Raw genomic sequence first — 13,226 nt, 5'->3', positions numbered from 1 at the left:
GGACTAGCATTGGCATTGTTGGAGGAAGTGTCTCTTTGCGCATGAACTTTGAGGTCCTCCTTGAGAGAGGAGGAGTCATTTTTCTCCTTTTTGCCTTTCAAACGAGATGTAGAACTCTATGCTCACCAGGCACCATGTTTGCCTGAATACTATCATACTTTCTGCTATGTCGATAACAGACCAAACCTCAGTACCTGTAAGCCAGCCCCAATTAAATGTTGTCCTTTATAAGTGTTGGATTAACCATGATGTTGATTCACAAGAATGAAAACACTAACTAAGGCACTAAATGAGAAAAATGCAGTACATTTTGAACATTATGAATTAGGAGGACAAAGAAGATGGTTCCACATTACTGCTGCACATGACAGATGGCACTCTACATTCAAGGATTATTTTGGAAATCACAGGAGAGAACAGATTGTTAATGTTCCTTGTGCCTCCCTTCCTTGGTGAATCAAGCATAGCTGGCTGGGTAACTTAGAATTCTTTGCTTCTTTTGTCTTCTCAGACCCATCCAACCCAGACAGCCTTCTGGTCAAGTGCAGAACTGCACACACATTTTGGATATCAAGTGGTGCTCCCTGAATCCATTGCTGTGGTGTGTGCCCCCAAGTATAAATATGTGAGATAAGTATGTGAGATTGAAGTCTGGAATTTACAATACAAAATCACCAATGTCTCAAAACTATTTAAAAACTGTCTTTGTACAGAATGTCTTGACTGATTGCTATGAATGCCTTCCTTTTATGTGCATATTCTAATGATCACCAACCACTCTTAAAAGACAGGATGACACCACTGCTGGTTTTTAAGACAACCTTTTAAGAAGTAACTTTAAGAGGCAGAGATTGAAGAAATTCAACAGGAAACACTATATGGGAGTTCCATGTCTCTTCCTTCCCAACACTGTATTCTTCTGAATTCTTCAGGCAAAGTAGTGTTGGATAAGCAATGAATGTGATTAATTTATAATATGTTTTGTCACTTGATGTCCTAAAGAAACAAGCTAACCCCAGTTTTATATTATTGTCCCTTGTTCCTCACAATCAATGGGCAAGAATTCATTGTGCAAGAAAGGGATCCAGAGACAGTGAGACAGAGAATTTTTTACACACAGGGGAAAGAGAAGGAGGACACAGAGGACAGAGTGGAGGACATTGAGAAGATTAGGAGAAGGAGGAGGACTATGAAAAATAGAAGGAAAATGAATATCGAGAGAAAGAATACAAAGAAGGAAGGAAGGAAGAGAGGGAGAGAGAGGGAGAGAGAGAGAGAGAGAGAATGTAGATGGAAGAGAAGGGGAAAGAAATCAAAGACAAGAAAGGACAAAAATAAGAAACTAGAGGGCAATTAAGATTGGACAGGGATGACAAGGTCTAGAAGGAGGACAAAGATGACAATGATGAATTGCAAAAGGAAGATAAGTTCACAGTTTCTAAGAGAATGGCAACATTTTGCAGAGAAGATGAGACGAGAGTTGGGAGGAAAAGAGAGAGATAAGAAGGGAAAGAGAAAAGGGAGAGATAGGGAGAGACATATGAGAAAGAAGAGAAGAGGAATGAGGAATGGAAAATTGAATGAAAGGAGGAAGGTGGAGAGAAAGGTGGAGATGAGAGACAGGAAACTTGGACATGGAGGCAAATGTGTGCAACTGTGAGTCTGCCTTTTCTCATTTCAGAATTGGAATTTTCACACTGGTACCTACTGGATTAAAATAAATACCCAATTATCTACAGAGTGGGTTCCATGCCCACAGACAGGACACAGCTCTCTTTTGTGTATGTATCTTTGTGCAAGTAATCAAGGCCGTGTTTTCAGTCAGGACACAGTGCTGATTGGTTTTTATCATTTTTTCCTTACCCTCCTGGCAGTTCAGCTTCATCACTCCCTTCTTAGAAATCCATAGTAACCAAATATCTATGATTCTGGGATTAGTGAATGTACGTTTTCTCATATTTGAAATCTGATCATTCACTGTCTCTGAGATGCTATTCCTTTCTGCCCCATAATCCTGATATCTGAGGATACTAATACTCTCAGAAAAAGATTAAGGAAAGAGGACGTGTGTGTACCTCAGAGTCAGAGTGTGAGAGCAGCATGCTTGAGGCTCTGAATTCCATCCCCAGTAACATGAGGAAAAGAACAAAGTATGAAACTCATTAGCTTATTTAATGCTTATTCCCTGTTACTTTGTTCTTTATCAATGTCAGTTACAAACTTTCAGTCAGAGATCTGTATGCAAAGGACAAACTTGCACAAAAGGTAAATTATGCAAATCTTGTTCTGGAATTTTTTCTAGAAGTGTATGGTTCTCACCATCTAGGGAGGTGGTTTCTTCTCCTATGTTGTGGTCTGTGATCTCACACTTAGTATGATCAGATCTCTGCGTGTCCGATCAGACCCAGATAGTAAGATTCTATCTCTTTACTGCCTATCAGCCAGGACTCTTCCATTGAGTATAGATTCAGAGGAGATGCAGCAACATAGGGAAAGGACCAAAACGTGTCCCATGAAATAGATAAGAACCAGAAATTCAGTCATAGAGATCCAAAGTAATCTAAGATACTATATCACTCTCTCTCTCTCTCTCTCTCTCTCTCTCTTTCTCTCTCTCTCTGTGTGTGTGTGTGTGCTTCTATATACTTATAAATGTATATGTGTATACATTTTGCATTATTCTCCTTATCAAAAATACTGAGACCTAATAAAATTTAAGATTTTATTATTTTAAGACACATATATTTTCTTCCTTCTGTAGCATCATTGTGTAGACATGTGAAAACAGATACTATTTTTAGTTTATGCCTTTATCTGTGGTTTCAGTACCTGTTGTGGTGAGAAGAGTTTGGCAGATGCCCTAGATCTGGAGTCAGGTTATTGTGAAGTGCTTGCTTCCCTGCACGATCAGTGGATACTGTTACACACTGTAAGATTTCCCCAGATTCCCTTTGTGTACTCTCATGGATCAAAAGCAGAGAATGATTTTTAGTTGAATGTGAGAAAGACTTTTCTTGCAGATCTGATCTAAACTACATAGCCCTATCTTGGGAGACAATAATGTTTAGGTACTGGGATGTTAAAAAGATTGCACGATTATAAAAATGCCTAGAACTCCAATCCAAAGGTTCTCTGTTGTAAAGACCCTTTCTAGTTCTGGCCAATGTAAAGCATACCTGTAATGCCAGCAGCAGGGCAGCTATAGCAGGTGAATCATGAGTAAGAAGCTATCTGACCCTACATAGACAAACTGTGATAGACTGATTAATCCTTCCGTTTCTGTATGCCATATGTGAGCATCCCTCAAAAATTATTAGGTAACTTTTACTATGTGATTTATATCATGACTCCAATATGACACTGCACTTACTGGTCCTTGTAATAAAGCAATATTTTGCAAGTGACTCTGGATAAAATGTGCCAAGGTACGTGGTTGTGACACACCTACTCTGACCATAAGGAGAACTATGTAGGAGTACTGGTCCCTAGACCCTTTCCCATAGCTGCCACCAACACTGCCATCACACTCTCTAGGCTGAGAACTATTGCCCTACAGTGAGCTTTTTAATTAGAGGTTGGGGACAGGGCTCAGTAGGGAGAGTGCTTGTTTTTCAAGCTTTAGGCCCTGGATCTAGTTCCCAGCACTTCTGGAATCTGCCAAGGTGCTGCTTGCCTTTAACACAGCACTGGAGAGCAGGTGTCAGGAGGATAATTCCAAGATCCTTCTGTGCTCTCTAGGATATATGGTGTAGCCTAGATCACATGAGACTCTCCTTTAGTATAATATAAAATGTATAAGTTGTTTCAAAATGGGAGTTTTCCATGACTTATCAACATTTCCTTTTCTCCAATTGCAGGACTGCAGTCATGTCACCACCTGGAACATCAAGGTAACTGTCACATATTTGAGATGAATCAAATCTCACTTACCTTCTGTTGTGGGAGTGTGTGTGTGTGAAAGTTTAAGTATGTTTGTGTGTGTCTGCATATGCACCTATATATGTCTCTGTGTGTTTTATATATGTGAATGTATTATATATTTGTATGTAGTGTAGTGTAAATATCTGTTCAATGGGTGTTATGCATGTTGTTTCTATGTCATGCATATTGTATCTATGTCATTTATGTGCACTGGTGTGAATGGAAGGCATACTATTATCATATACAGTGCCCAGAAGGAAATATATATATATATATATAGTTATAGTTATAGTTATAGTTACATTCTTATATAATTATACAGTTATATATATATAGTTATATATAGTTGTATATATAGTTATATATAGTTATATATATATATATAGTTTTATATATAAATATAGTCTATATAAGTTTATTTAAAGATAGAATGGTATATGACGAGTTCATAGCAATTAGAAATTAATTATTTTATATAGCATATTTATTAAGAGCTTAAGACAAAATTTTTGACCATGCACCAGTATGCGTGTAAGGCTCCAGTGCACCCAAATCTAGTCTGCCTTACCTGATGCAGGGTCAATATGGGACAGATTGCAATTCCAACAATAACCTACTGCCAAAGAAACATATCTCAATGGTCCCAGATATTGGTCTATATTTTTCATCTACTCAAAATGTAACCCTGAATAACAAATTGATTTTTGAATAATTAAGAGAATTTTCTGACTCAAGAGAAACTTACTTTCTTTTGGGTTGACTTTAATCTGAGATGAGTCTACACCAATATTCAGTTTCTAATACAAACTGCATAATATGATGTTTGTCCTCATGACACTCTTCCTTATAGTCTGGTACCCCATCATGGGAAACTGAAAAAGATGTATTTCCAGGAAAAGATGCTAGTGTTTCTGCTAGGCTCCCAGAAGCACTTTTGTGGATGCCAATTGAGGCTTATACCATTAAAGTAGTGACAGCTGTACTTTGATTTTCACTTCATATTGAATTTGCAGTTCATCATAGATGTGAAAAGAACTTTGATAACACAGTGACCACCTCTCAAACCCTGGAATACAAGAGGAGATGACTACAGCCCTGAGGAAGTTGTTACATTTATATAAAATAAATAGGAAAAGGAAGACTTTCTCCACTCCTCATACGCCATGTCACTTGCTCCAGTTTGTCCAGTCCTGCAACCAAGTTGTCCTGATGGTCATATTCCTGACTGACCAATCTAGCCACAAAACACATCATAATATACCAGGAAAATCTATCTGGCCTAGAGACAGTAAAGACCTTGCCTGAACATGTTTTCTACAGCATGTGATTTCCATGAATTGCTAATGACTTGTCCACTGAGGATAGAGTTTGTGTCTACCTCACACAAAGTTACCGTCGTGAACAAGGGATGACACGACAAACTCACTGTTGCTGAAAGACTGGCAGAAAGAAGCTCACTATGACCTGAGGGTGGACAACTATTCTCTTCAATGCCTCTGACTTTGGCCCTGTGCACAAGTGAAGCTAATCAGAACACATTGATGTTTCCCTAAAATTTCACAGAATCCCTTCTTTTATTTACATAATTGAATGCTCAAAGAGATTCCTAGATTCTTTAAAAAGTTATTTTAATTCTATAGTAAAAGTTACCTTTGATTCAAACTCTCGAGTCTTGTGCCTATTCCTGTTTCCCAAAAGCACATTAAATGAGAGGCCTGACTGTCAGGAAATAGGATTGGCAGGTGATGGTGGACAACCTTGTCCTGGTTATTTATTTCTCTTTTCTCTCCTTTCCACCTTTTTCTTCTCCCTTCTTTTTCCTTGTGACTGGATTTCTGTGTGAAACAATGTCTGTCCTGAAGCCCGGTAGTACTTATGTTGTCCAGGCTGACAGGGAACTTAGAAAAAAAACATCTGTTCCTGCCTCCCAGGTGCTGTGATTAAAGACTTTTTGGGTACTATGGCTGGAAACTTTGACATTTATCCTGTCACATTGACTCAGCACTTGTTTGCAACACTCAGAGAGTAAATAAGGCTATGCACTAACAGATTTCCATGTGAGAGTGATCTACAATGTATCTTGATGACATTTAGTCCTCGCTGCCCTCTTGCATGCTTCCCCAATTAAAAAAAGAGGAAGTCTCTCCTCTTATGGTTTGATCTTGAAAATATCATCCTAAGTGAGGTAACCCAGTCACAAAAGAATACACATGGAATGCAATCTCTGATAAGTGGATATTAATTAGCCCAGAAGCTCTGAATACCCAAGGCACAAATAGCATAACAAATGACTCCCATGAAAGAGGGCCCTGATCCTGGAAAGGATTGATCTAGCATTGGAGGGGAGTATCAGGAGAGAGAAAAAGGAGGGAGGTGATTGGAGAATGGGTGGAGAGAAGAAGGTTTATGGGACATATCGGGAGGGGGGATCTGGGAAAGGAGAAATCATTTGGAATGTAAACAAAGAATAAAAAAATAAAAATATAAAAAAAAGAAATGCACATCTCTCTCTCTCTCTCTCTCTCTCTCTCTCTCTCTCTCTCTCTCTCTCTCTCTCTCTCTCTCTCTCTCCCCCTCCCTCTCTCTCCTCCTCTCTGTACATGAGTGTTTGTTTCTCTATATGTGTTTACTGTGTGTTTCTATCCTGAGAAACACCTATGCTAGATGTTCTCTGGAGTTAAGGAGCACTTTCAGGCATCAGGTATTTCCTACTATCATGTGGGATCCCAAGATCAAACTCTTCTTGTCAGGCATGGTTGCAAGGGCTGTCTTCCTGGAAGCCAAGGGGCCTGTATCATTTAAAAAACCTGCCTTGTTTAATCAGGGTGTCTTGCACATCTTCTTGTGACATCCTATAAATTCTGGGCAAAATCCCACCTCATACCCCCAAACAGTTGCTATTAATAGCTCGTCTGCTAAGGCTAGAGCAGGAGCTTCTTTCATATGCATGATAGAATACTGAAAAGCCTTTACTTTTTAAAGCTGGAGTGGAAGTACACACAGCTGCTGGGCTTTTATGAATGCAATTGCTTGTCCTGTCCAGAACAGAGGTTAACACAGCAATACTCCCCACCCTCCATCTATTATACTGTTTCTGGGTTATGTTACACCATACCCTCTGAGTGGTGAGGTCTGGTGTTTATCTGTGTTCTATAAATTACTTATTTGGGATCAAACACTCAACATTTAGTCTCTACAATATAAGGAGTAAATAAATCTATACATTAACAGATGCAAAAGGAGTTTCTGTGACCAATGGGAAAAGTAGCACTAATCTATGGACATAACCACATTCAGGAAGGAGGCTGACATGTCCAAAATAGCATTTGTTTGTTTCCTCTTGGTCAATGTATGGGATTAGGATGAGATTTAGAGCCTGTTATGCTTGTCTCTAGAGGGGCCCTGACAGATACAGATGAGAAAACTAGCAGCCATCCATTGGACTGAGCATGAGGTTCACAATGGAGGAGTTGGAGGGTGGACTGGAGGAAGTGGGGTAGGGTTGCAGCCCCATGGGAAGAATGATAATTTGGTCAACCACACACCCCAGGGCTCCCAGAGACTAAGCCATCAACCCAGAAGTACACATGGTTCCAGCCAAAAATGTGGCAGAAGAATGCCTTGTTGGTCATCAGTGGCAGGAGAGGTCCTTGGTCCCTAAGCCCCTCCCCCCTGAGCTCCTCCAACTGCCAAGTTCCACAGAGAGAACACTCTAACTGCCCTACAGGCTGGCCTCAGTCTCCCCATCCACACTCCATCCTTACAGAGTAGCCCAAGCACAGAAGTCGAAATCGCAGCCATCCCTACCCTGGGAAGCTCTGTGCCCAACCCCATGAACAGGTTTATATCCCTGTCGTATATTAAATTCTTTGTTGCTTTGCATTTGAGCAGAGGCAGATGCACCAGAGGAAGTTAAGTTCGGTTCTTTCTCCCAGCCCCATTCTCCCAGGAAGAAGACTCAAACTCAAAATATATTTATAAATACACTCATCATATAGTTAGGCTCATTTCTGACTTGATCATAACAAAAATTAATCCATTTATTCTAATTGATATTCAGCTGTGTGTCTGTTTACCTTTGTTCAGCTAACATGGGCCTGTTTTTTCAGTTTCCCAGGCGCATCTTCCACCCAGCACTCTCCCAGAATTCTTTTTGCCTCCTGTATTCCCGCCTCCTTCATTGTGCCTAAGCTATAGGCCATCAGATTTTAATTGGCAGGTGCCTCATCCATACAGATAGAAGATATTCTCTCCACACAGCCCTCTGGGTTTTTCCTTCCCAAATAAACTTTGGTGTGTGATTTTTGAGCTGTGTGACTCTATAGAATCCCTTGCCTTCTGATTGCCAGGTTACTTTTCTATCCCTGTTGTAACATGTACAGGGGGTTCCATCTCATATGACATGGCCTGAACTCAGATTGTTTAGTTACTCCCACATCTTTTGTGTCACTATTGCTGTGGCATATTTTCAGTCAAGATATTAAAAATAATTATGTCTTTCTTGGTTATATAAGCATAAGTGTTTTGCATGAATGAGTGTGTGTGTGTGTGTGTGTGTGTGTGTGAGTGTGTGTGTGCGTGTGTGTGTGTGTGTGTGTGTGTGTGATGTGTATTCATATGTGTGGATGCTGGTGCATGCCACAATGTACATCTGAAAATCACAGGACAACCTAGAGTATCTGCCTTCATGTTCCACCATTTTGGAGGCAGGGTCATATGATAATTTTTCTGCTGTGTATGCCAGGCTAGCTGGACCATGGGGTCTGGGGATTCAGTCTCTGCCTCCCATCTCCCCAGTACTGTTGGGGTTGTAGACAATTACTCTATGTGTCTAGCTTGCACATGGGCTCCAGGCATACAAACTCTGTCAGTCCTCACTGTTGTACATAAGGCACCTTGACCTAATGAGCCACTCCTCATTAATATTAATAACATTAATATTAATAACATTAATAAGCTTCTACAGGAACAATTTTTCAGCGTGATGTGTTTGATAGCCTGGGGAAAGCAGCCATCTTTGTTATTCACTGATATAAACAGAACATAGCCTAGCAGAGTACCTTGCACACAACAAGTGTTAATCAGTATCTAAGCTAGCTTGAAGGAGAGAATTTTAAATTTAAAAAGAAAAAACAAAAGAAACACCCACAAATGCACTATAATCATTATAAGAGAATCATAGAAAATTCTAGAAAGAGCTATAGAATGCTAACAATGCTGATTTGGGCAGCACGTCCAACCTCTTTAGACCCCACTTGTCCATTATTTCTGTCAATGGGACCTCACAACACTTTTAATCAGGGAAATAATGAGTGGGAAATGATAAAGGAGTCAAGTAGGGCAGAACGGCCCCATTACATTCCGACTCACTGCCCACCATTGCTCCTCACTCCCACTGTTGCATGAGATAAGAAGGAGACAAGACCAACCAACTAAAAGGGGAAGAACGGTGAGCACAGCCCAGGTAAGACATCATTTGTAGCTACACTTCCTTGGATATAATTTCTATCATTTGGTCCCACACTCCAAGGAGACTAGAAAGTGCAGGAGACTACAGGTGAAGTTAAAATGGCCCTTACTGTACAACCATAGCATCTGGCTATGGGGTAGATAAGAACCCACTGATCCTGACTGGATAATCAGAGCATCTGGCTACACCGCAGACAAGAACTCATTGGTCCTGAGTGGACAACTCCAGCATCAGCCTGTCAGGTAGACAGGAGTCCACTGAACTAGTCTTGTGAACTTTGAACTTTTACATAATAAAATACCTTATTAATGCATCTTGTAATTAGCAGCCTTGGTTAATGATTATTTCCCCTTGATCTCCATTCCTATAATAGCCACACACAGCAAACATGATTGAAAAGCCAGATCATCCAGAAAGGGGGATGACACATCTTTTATGACTCATAATTTAATCATTCACCTATAGAGAGGCAAGTTTACAACCAGGTCAACAAAGAAGAAATACTTTTCAGTAACTCTCACCTGCATACACACCGATAAACCATGAGCACAACAGGGCTGGTCCAGTTTGCTCTCTTATCATCTTATCACAGAGTTTCTTCAGGGATAATGGAAGCATTAACACTGTAATTCATCCTTCCTTCCTTCCTCCCTCCCTCCCTTCATTCCTTCCTTCCACGTGAAGAATCCCACTCGCTCACTTCTTCCCCTGCCTGTATAAATAAGTTCCCTGAGAAAATACAGTTTACTAGGTCTTGAGCAGTTAATTTGACTTGACCTCGTTCTTCACGTCTCCTATCTCTGTTTCTCTGCCCTTCTCTTCTAGGGTCCCCTGTCGAAAATCCCCGCGGGCCAGGGCAACTCTCATAAAATGCTCCCTTGTTTCCTTTCCTTCTTTCCTTCTTCCTTTCTCTCATTTTTCCCTTGAAGAAGCATTTTAACTTACTGCAACTCCTACAGGCTTGAGTTTAAGGCCCGTGTGCTGAGTCCAGAGGCACTGATCAATTGCTGTGATTTCATGTCAGTGTTTCCCTGGAATATATCCCAAAGAACATGAGCTAATGTGTTTCCTCCCACACTGAGTCAGCTGACAGTGTCCACTTGTCTAAGCCTCTCCTAACTCTACCTCTAGCACAGCATCAGGCAGCCACTCTGTGGCTGAGTCTCTGAACCAAGTCAGATTGATATCATTCTGATTCCAGATCTCATTAAGAAAAGTCCTGTGCAAGCAAGGTCCTCTAAATGTAGATGTACACCTATAAAAGGGGCCACCTAGTGCCCATCGTAGGAGACATGAATTCATCCCTGTCATCTGCTCTTTCATGTATTTTATAGAGCTACACATTTATAAATAACTTCTTTCAAACTAAGGGGAAATGTAAGCAAAATGTAATGCCCACATAATGACCTCAAATGTCATTTTAGAAAGAGTAAGGAAGCAGGAAGCAGGTGAAAGAAAAGCAAGATAAACAAAGAAGACATTTTACATCGTAAAAGCCAGTGTGACAGAATGTCCCCCAGGGTTTCCCTGCTAAGTAGGTGCTGCCTGAGCCACATAATCAACTGAGCATCCTTGCCCTCAGGAACCTCAGTCTGCTAACAGCAACTGACACCTCTCTCTCCTCTGGGTTTTTCCAGTAAGTTTTGAGTGGCTGCAACTATCTCATCAATATGCACATCCACACCTATAAAGTTTCTGTCTTCAAACAGAAACCACTGGGTGTCCTCAGGGCAGAAATCACCTCCCCAGAGGGAAACAAAATCAAAGGTGGAGAGGGGCAAACACAGACTTTCTGGTTTTTCTGGTTCTCACATTACCTAGAAGCAGCTGGTTGCAACCTTAACTTCCATCCTAGCAGCAGGCTCTGGGATTTAAGTGGGCTCCTTGCCCTGCCAGAGGCATCAGAGGAGCTCACTGAGGCTGTGGTGCAAATCTGAGACTCCACATGATCCTCTCATCACCCACTCTTACTTTGAAGCCCCGATTTTCTAACTCCTTCTTGACTCCTCTTTGGGGTAGGTAGAACCAGAAGGTAGCCTAGGGGAAAGAGGCCTGGCTTGTGGGTGAGGGACAGGAGTTGCTGAAGGGGAGCTGGAGATAGCCATGGAAAGTGTGCTCTTTAGTCAGCTGCGATCCCAGCATCCCTTCCAAGTCAGAAGGACCAAGACCACTTCCTCTTTGAAGCAGGCAGGGGCCAGTGACTGGGACTAGAGCTGAGAAGCAGCCACTTAGCACTCCTAGTCACTGCAGCATCTTTTAAGGACCCCTCAAAGGGACCAAAACCTGTCGGTCAGCTGGGTCAGAACTCAGTGTCACCTGGGGTTAGAACTCGTGTGTGTGTGTGTGTGTGTGTGTGTGTGTGTGTGTGTGTGTGTGTGTGTGTCAGTGTGTTCACGAGTGCGTGCCAGACAGAGCAAGCTCCACTAGGCAGTAATGAGGGTCACAGGGGTATCTCCAGCAGTCGCCCCCTGTGAGGGGATGATCACTACTGCAAGTTGGGAAACTTGATAAGAAACACACCAGCTGCCTCTCAGGCAGGATGTACTCCCCACCACCACCATCCTGAGCTGTCTAATGCGCAAAACCACAGCTTCCATATTCACCCATCCTCACCCTCTGCACCCTGCAAAATTCCCTCCCTGGAGCCCCAGAATCCCAGGCAGGCTGTTACCTTTTGCAGAGGCTGAGTAGGGGGCTATAGCAACAGCAGACACTTTTCAGGGTGACTTTCCTGCGTTCCCCAGTGAAAGCCTGTGTGCCCACGCAGAAGCTGTAACCTGCTATTTATAGAGGCCAGCTCAGCACCCGGGGCTGGGAACCAGGAGGGTGGTAGCGTGCAGGGCTCCAGCTGAGTCTCCCAGCTCACAGCTCAGGGCTCCTGGCTCCTGGCTAGCAGCTTATGCTCTGCCCGCCACCCCTCAGCGCATGCCCAGGAGAAGTTGCTCCAAGTCCGCAGCTCACAGGCCCCCTGGCACTGTCACCAAGTCCCCATCCCCAACACCCTGCCCCTCTTCCTCCTTTTCTTAGGCTCAGTCCTTCCAAGCAGTCTCCACCCAATGCCACCAACCGGGCACCAAAGAGGAGCAGTGCCTGTCTCGCAACTGGTGGAGCTCGCCTTCCTGCCACAGATGGAGTTGGTGACCATACAGCTCAAAATGTCCACAGCACTGCTTCTGTTTACGGACACCCGCCACTCAGACTCTATGCTGTCTCTGGGGACAGCTGCCCACCCATCACAGGGGCGAAACAGGGATGGCCCAAGGCAGCCGCAGTGCGACCAAGACAGGAGAAGCGGCTGCAGAAGAGGGAAATGTGAAAGGACATGAGAAGGTGGCTCAGACTAGTCCCCACTGACTGTCCCCAGGAGGAGGGTTGGGCATTAGAAGAGTGTGAAGCACTGTCCCACCTTCTGGTGACTTCTGCATGTCACGGTCCTGAGAACTGCTTCTTCCTTGCCAGTGTTTCTCCCTAGACCCCGGCTGAGCAGACCTGGCACAGGGGCAGCCCACAGCCACTCCCCACCTTACAGAGTGGCCAGTTCTCCCAACCACCAGGCTCGAGCCTTTGACAGTCTGGTTGTGTGGAGACAATCTGACCTCGGTGTGTTTGAGGTGTCAGAAAATTTGGGTGTGTAATCATGCTGTCTGGAAAGAGACTGAAACTCCCCCACTTCCTCAGGAACAAGCCCAAGGGGTGAGGGGTAACCTGGATAGTCCTGCCTATGAGGGTGGGGCAAATGGTTCTGCCCATCTGCACCTTACCAGTGCCATCTGGCAACTTTCTTGGAGAGGTTATTATTATTATTATTATTATATTTTTATTTTCTATGTTCTTT

This window comes from Apodemus sylvaticus, chromosome 1 (assembly GCF_947179515.1).
Source record: "Apodemus sylvaticus chromosome 1, mApoSyl1.1, whole genome shotgun sequence".
NCBI classification, from domain to species: Eukaryota; Metazoa; Chordata; class Mammalia; order Rodentia; family Muridae; genus Apodemus; species Apodemus sylvaticus.
The sequence above is the reverse complement of the archived record's forward strand: the minus strand, read 5'-3'. Positions refer to the sequence as shown.